Source organism: Lithobates pipiens, unplaced genomic scaffold (assembly GCF_037356315.1).
Source record: "Lithobates pipiens isolate NorthernLeopardFrog02 unplaced genomic scaffold, aLitPip1_a1.2 Scaffold_13, whole genome shotgun sequence".
In the NCBI taxonomy this organism is placed as follows: Eukaryota; Metazoa; Chordata; class Amphibia; order Anura; family Ranidae; genus Lithobates; species Lithobates pipiens.
The window spans coordinates 33,280,803-33,287,560 of record NW_027507718.1 but is presented as its reverse complement, the minus strand read 5'-3'; positions in this window follow the sequence as shown (position 1 = coordinate 33,287,560).

The window sequence follows — 6,758 nt, the reverse complement described above, 5'->3', positions numbered from 1 at the left end:
GGGTTGGGACTATGATCCAAACAGGCCTTAGCTCATTCCTATTTACCATGTTACTTTGCACTTAAAGGGATTCACGGGCAAGGATATTGCTGTTACTAAGATTGCACCTAAATCAACCACTTTTTGGATCATCTACAATTTCAAGGAGAGAGGTTTCATTTCTGTCAAGCAGGCTTTAGGGTGCCCAAGAAAGTCCAGCAAGCGCCAGGACTGTCTCCTTGATTCAGCTGTGGGATCGGGGAACCATCAGTGCAGAGCTTGCTCAGGAATGGCAGCAGGCAGGTGTGAGTACATCTGCATGCACAGTGTGGCGAAGACCTTTGGAGGATGGCCTGGTGTCAAGAAAGGCAAAGAAGACACTTCTCTCCAGGAAAAACATCAAGGATAGACTGGTATTCTGCAAAAGGTACAGGGATTGGACTGCTGAGGACTGGGATAAAGTCATTTTCTCTGATGAATCCCCTTGTGATTGAGTAACCAAGGGAGTGGGCTCCTTCACAATTTTGCTTAAGAACACAGCCATAAATAAAGAATGTTACAAAAACATCCTCCGAGAGCAACTTCTCCCAACCATCCGAAAACAGTTTGGTGAGGAGCAATGCCTTTCCCAGCATGATGGAGCACCTTGCCATAAGACAAAAGTGATAACTAAGTGGCTTGGGGAACAAAACATTGACATTTTGACATTGACAATCAGAAGTTGATTGAAAGCATGCCAGGGTGAATTGCAGAGGTCTTGAAAAAGAAGGTTCAACACTGCAAATATTGACTCCTTGCATAAATGTAATTGTCAATAAAAGCCTTTGACACTTATGAAATGCTTGTAATTATACTTCAGTATATCATAGTAACATCTAACAAAAAGATCTAAAAACATCGAAGCAGCAGATATTGTGAAAATGAATATTTGTGTCATTCTCAAAACCAGTGCATTCCATTAGGGGTGCATGGCCGACGTCCCCCTTATCCATGCATCCTGCCCCCTCATCTACATGCAGGGTGCTGGACCGTGGATTCCAATGAGGGGGTTTGAAGCACAAGACTAGATTAAATAAATTCTAAACTAAATAAATTTTAGTGGTTAAGGATTCCCTCTATTTATTCCATATATGTATTAATTTTTCTATTCCTATAGTTAGCTAGTCTATTGAAACTCTGATAATGTTACTGTTGATAACACAATAATATAAGGTTAGCTATGAAAAAAAACACACTGCTTAATAAAACGTCTTATTTATTTCCCAAGAACATAGGAAAATGCTAATATGAAAATACTAAAGGAAAATATTATAGAGCATATAATAATATCAAATATACTTATTGCAAGGCTGTCCTCTAGATATTATCAAAAATGGTAACAGAGAGCCATGAGCGAAAAAGGGATAACTTCCCTTCTGTGTGCACTTTTTAAACTTCATCCATGCATCGTCCATACCCAACCCCATTGCCAGCCCATTTAGGTTTTTAATGAATGAAGGTAGTTCTGGGGCAGTCGTTCTCAATATATTATATTTCTGTCCATCTGCTGTATTGGCCTCTAGAGGCAGCATTCGTCCATGTACCATCGCTATGTGACCTGGGTCCTTCAGTCTTAGCTGGCCCCTTGATCTTCTGTAGCAGGACATTCATCGATCATCTTAGCAGCCATGGTCCTTTTTGCATAATGTTATCACAGTAGTCAATCAGGAGCCAAGATTTTGTTCTACAAAGCTTTGATGTGCAGCTTGTTGCATTCCAACTTGGTTGTATCCACCAGAAAGAAACTCAAGAGATATGATATTAAACCATGTTGCCTTCCAACACTAGAGTCAGATGCTCTAATAGGCTTCAAAAAGCGGTGGGCACAGTGCCCCGAGCCCGCCCAGTTGTGTAACAATATCGAATGAACATTCGCTATTGCCACACTGATCCTCCTCCTGGCCAATCAGGAAGTGGGACTTGAGACCAGTTACCTGATTGGCTCAAAGGCCAGTCAATCTTATTGGATGCCTACGAGGAGGAGGGAGGAGATCAGTGGCGGCGCGTCCATAGGGGGCGCCTGGGCGCCACCCCCCCCCCCCCCCCCCCCCAGTCACCAAAGAAAAAAAAATGAAATTTTTATTTATTTTTTAAAACTGGCCCTTTAAAAAAAAAAAAAAAAATTGAAAAAAGGTCCTTAACCACTCCAGGACCGCCGTATTGCCATTGTACGTCAGCACAATGGCACAGGCAGGCAGAATCACGTACATCTACGTGATTGCCTTCCAGCGGGTGGGGGGTCCCATCGGACCCCCTCCCGCTGGTTACGGCGGTCCGATTCGGTCCAGGAGCGCTCCGTGATGAGGGGATGGCCGTTCGTTTTCGGCCACCCCCTCTGGATCGCTCCTGGCCAATGAGAAGCTTCCTCCCCTGTGTATTGTTTACACAGGAAGGAGGAAGTGATGTCATTCTCCTCGGGGCGGTCTTTTTGACCGGACTACGAGGAGAAGAGTAAAAGTAAGTCTGCACGAACACTACACTGACATGTAGGTACACACAGGCACACAAACCCCCCCCGATCGCCCCCCGATCCCCCCCCCGCCCCCCCTCCCCCCCCAGTCACAGTGTCACTGATTGCATTGATCATTTCTTTACTGATCAATGCATTCAGTGTCAGTTGTGACAGTAAAAACTGTCAGGACAGTTAGTGTTAGGTCCAGGGTAGCCCCCTATCACCCCCCCAATAAAGATTTAACCCCCTGATTGCCCCTAGAGTTAACCCTTTCACCCCCTTTTGCCAGTGTCACTAAGCGATCATTTTTCTGATCGCTGCATGTGTCGCTAGTGTCGCTAGGTAGCTAGTTATTTTTTTAGGTTCACCGCCAGGTTTTTATATCGCTAGGTACCCCGATATACTACCCAATAATGTTTTTAACCCCCTGATTGCCGCTAGTTAACCCTTTCACCCCCTTTTGCCAGTGTCACTAAGCGATCGTTTTTCTGATCGCTGCATTAGTGTCGCTACAGTCGCTAGGTAGCTAGTTATTTTTTTAGGTTCACCGCCAGGTTTTTATAGCGCTAGGTACCCCGATATACTACCCAATAATGTTTTTAACCCCCTGATTGCCGCTAGTTAACCCTTTCACCCCCTTTTGCCAGTGTCACTAAGCGATCATTTTTCTGATCGCTGCATGTGTCGCTAGGTAGCTAGTTATTTTTTTAGGTTCACCGCCAGGTTTTTATATCGCTAGGTACCCCGATATACTACCCAATAATGTTTTTAACCCCCTGATTGCCGCTAGTTAACCCTTTCACCCCCTTTTGCCAGTGTCACTAAGCGATCGTTTTTCTGATCGCTGCATTAGTGTCGCTACAGTCGCTAGGTAGCTAGTTATTTTTTTAGGTTCACCGCCAGGTTTTTATAGCGCTAGGTACCCCGATATACTACCCAATAATGGTTTTAACCCCCTGATTTCCGCTAGTTAACCCTTTCACCCCCTTTTGCCAGTGTCACTAAGCGATAATTTTTCTGAACGCTGCATCAGTGTCGCTAGTGTCGCTAGGTAGCTAGTTAACTAGGCTCCCAAAAAGTCCCCCACATGTGGTATCCCCGTACTCGGGAGAAGCAGCAGAATTTATTTTGGGGTGTAATTTGACTTCTGCCCATAGCATGTGTGAGCAATATATCATTTAGTGACAACTTTGTGCAAAAAAAAAAAAGTTTGTAATATTCCCGCAACTTTTGGCAAAATATAAAATATTCCATGGACTCAACATGCCTCTCAGTAAATAGCTTGGGGTGTCTACTTTCCAAAATGGGGTCATTTGGGGGGGTTTTGTGCTATTTTGGCATTTTATGGCCTTCGAAACTGTGATAGGTAGTGAGGAGTTAAATCAAAAATTTGCACCCTTAGAAATCCTGAAGGTGGTGATTGGTTTTCGGGGTGCCGTGCGCGACTAGACTCCCAAAAAGTCCCACACATGTGGTATCCCCGTACTCGGGAGAAGCAGCAGAATGTATTTTGGGGTGTCATTTCACATATAACCATGGCATGTGTGAGCAATATATCATTTAGTGACAACTTTTTGTAAAAAAAAAATTTTTTTTTTTTTTTTGTCATTATTCAATCCCTTAGGACAAAAAAAATAAATATTCAATGGGCTCAACATACCCATCAGCAATTTCCTTGGGGTGTCTACTTTCCAAAATGGGGTCATTTGGGGGGGATTTGTACTGCCCTGCCATTTTAGCACCTCAAGAAATGAGATCGGCAGTCATAAATTAAAAGCTGTGTAAATTCCAGAAAATGTACTCTAGTTTGTAGACGCTATAACTTTTGCGCAAACCAAAAAATATACGCTTATTGACATTTTTTTTACTAAAGACATGTGGCTGAATAAATTTTGCCCTCAATGTATGACTAAAATTTAGTTTATTCGATTTTTCTTATAACAAAAAGAAGAAAATATCTTTTTTTTTCAAAATTTTCGCTCTTTTTTCATTTATATCGCAAAAAAAAAAATCGCAGAGGCAATCAAATACCATCAAAAGAAAGCTCTATTTGTGGGAAGAAAAGGACGCAAATTTCGTTTGGGTGCAATATTGCATGACCGCGCAATTACCAGTTAAAGCAGCGCAGTGCGAAATTGCAAAAAGACCTCTGGTCCTTAAGGTGTTTATTGGTCCGGAACTGAAGTGGTTAAGTGCACTGTGTCCGGGCGCCAGGCGCAGTGCACTATGGGAAACACCACGTCAATGCAATCATGAGATTGCAGACGTGGAGCTTCATTTGCGGGATTTTAACCCGCCTTGTGGCGCAAATGAAAGTGCCAATTAGCTTCCGCCCGTAGAATCACTATGGGCGGGAGCATTGTTGTTTAATTTAGAGGTTACTTCCGGGTTTTACGAAAACCGGAAGTGACCTCACAGCTCCATTCTTTGCATGGCCCGAGCGGAGCTGGAAGCAAGGTAAGTGCCTTGCAGCCCTGAGGCTTTTTGTTAGTACTGTTAGAAGCCAGATTGGATCCCCCCCCCCCCCTTTTCACTACACATTCCAAAAAATTGAATGCAAGTGTGATTATAACCCTCCTGCATTTACTCCACTGAATTTTGCTCACAAATCGGCTGATATCATCAGAACTCTGTATGTCACTCTGCTCTTCACCCCCCTTCAGGTAGACTGCTCCGGATACAGTAACTCATGGCATGGCAGCTGCCAGCTACTTTGTGGGACTCTGTGATAAGATGGGGAAGCTTCACAGCAACAGGTTGTTTTAAAATGTGGAAAACTCAAAACAGACATTCAGGCTGGGAAGAAGTGTGTTCTGTGTATGTGTGTGTATTGTATGTACTGGGTGTTCTGTGTGTGTGTGTGTATTGTATGTACTGTGTGTGTTCTGTGTATGTACTGTGTGTATATTATGTACTGTGTGTGTATTATATGTACTGTGTGTTCTGTGTGTGTGTGTGTGTGTTGTATGTACTGTGTGTGTGTTGTATGTACTGGGTGTTCTGTGTGTGTGTGTGTGTTGTATGTACTGGGGGTTCTGTGTGTGTGTGTGTATTGTATGTACTGTGTGTGTTCTGTGTATGTACTGTGTGTATATTATGTACTGTGTGTGTATTATATGTACTATGTACTGTGTGTTCTGTATATGTACTGTGTGTTCTGTGTGTGTGTGTGTGTATTGTATGTACTGTGTGTGTATTGTATGTACTGTGTGTGTGTTGTATGTACTGTGTGTGTGTTGTATGTACTGTGTGTTCTGTGTGTGTGTATCGTATGTAGTGTGTGTTCTGTGTATGTATTGTGTGTACTGTGCGTCCTGTGTGTGTTCTGTGTATGTATTGTATGTACTGTGTAATGTACTATGTGTGTTCTGTGTATGTACTGTGTGTGTATTGTATGTACTGTATGTACTGTGTGTTCTGTGTGTGTGTATCGTATGTATTGTATGTACTGTGTATTCTGTGTATGTAGTGTGTGTACTGTGCATCCTGTGTGTGTTCTGTGTATGTATTGTATGTACTGTGTGTGTTCTGTGTATGTACTGTGTGTGTACTGTATGTACTGTATGTTCTGTATGTGTGTATCGTATGTATTGTATGTACTGTGTGTTTCGTGTATGTATTGTGTGTACTGTGCGTCCTGTGTGTGTTCTGTGTATGTATTGTATGTACTGTGTGTGTATTGTATGTTCTGTATGTACTGTGTGTTCTGTGTATGCACTGTGCGTTCTGTGAATATACCGTGTGTATTGTATGTGTTGTGTATGTACTGTGTGTACTGTATCTGTTGTGTATATACTGTGTGTTCTCTGTATGCATTGTGTGCTCTGTATGTACTGTGCGCTCTGTGTATGTATTCGGGTATTAGGAGCCATGACAGCAGAGGATGGGTAGATAGGGACCTGGAGGGGTTTGCACCCCCCCAACATTTTTTATCACCAGCCGCCACTGGAGGAGATGCATCATTGCGGAAGCACCAGCTGTCACTGCTCAAAACGTTTGGATGTAAAACAAGTAAAAGCCGCAAATAACTTGTAGCTCTAATGTAGCCCATATGGGTAAGTGATACGGTCCGTACACTCAGGGCTGCCACCAAGTAGGAGTAGAAGACAAATTCCAGCGAAGCTGAGAATAAACAATATATATAATATATAACACACAATAAACAGTATATATATATATATATACACACACAGGTAAGCGCAGTATATGGAATTTGAGATTTTGGGACGCCTCACCACACGGCCTTCCTTGTTTATCCTGTAATGTGATGTATGGATTTGGCATGTTG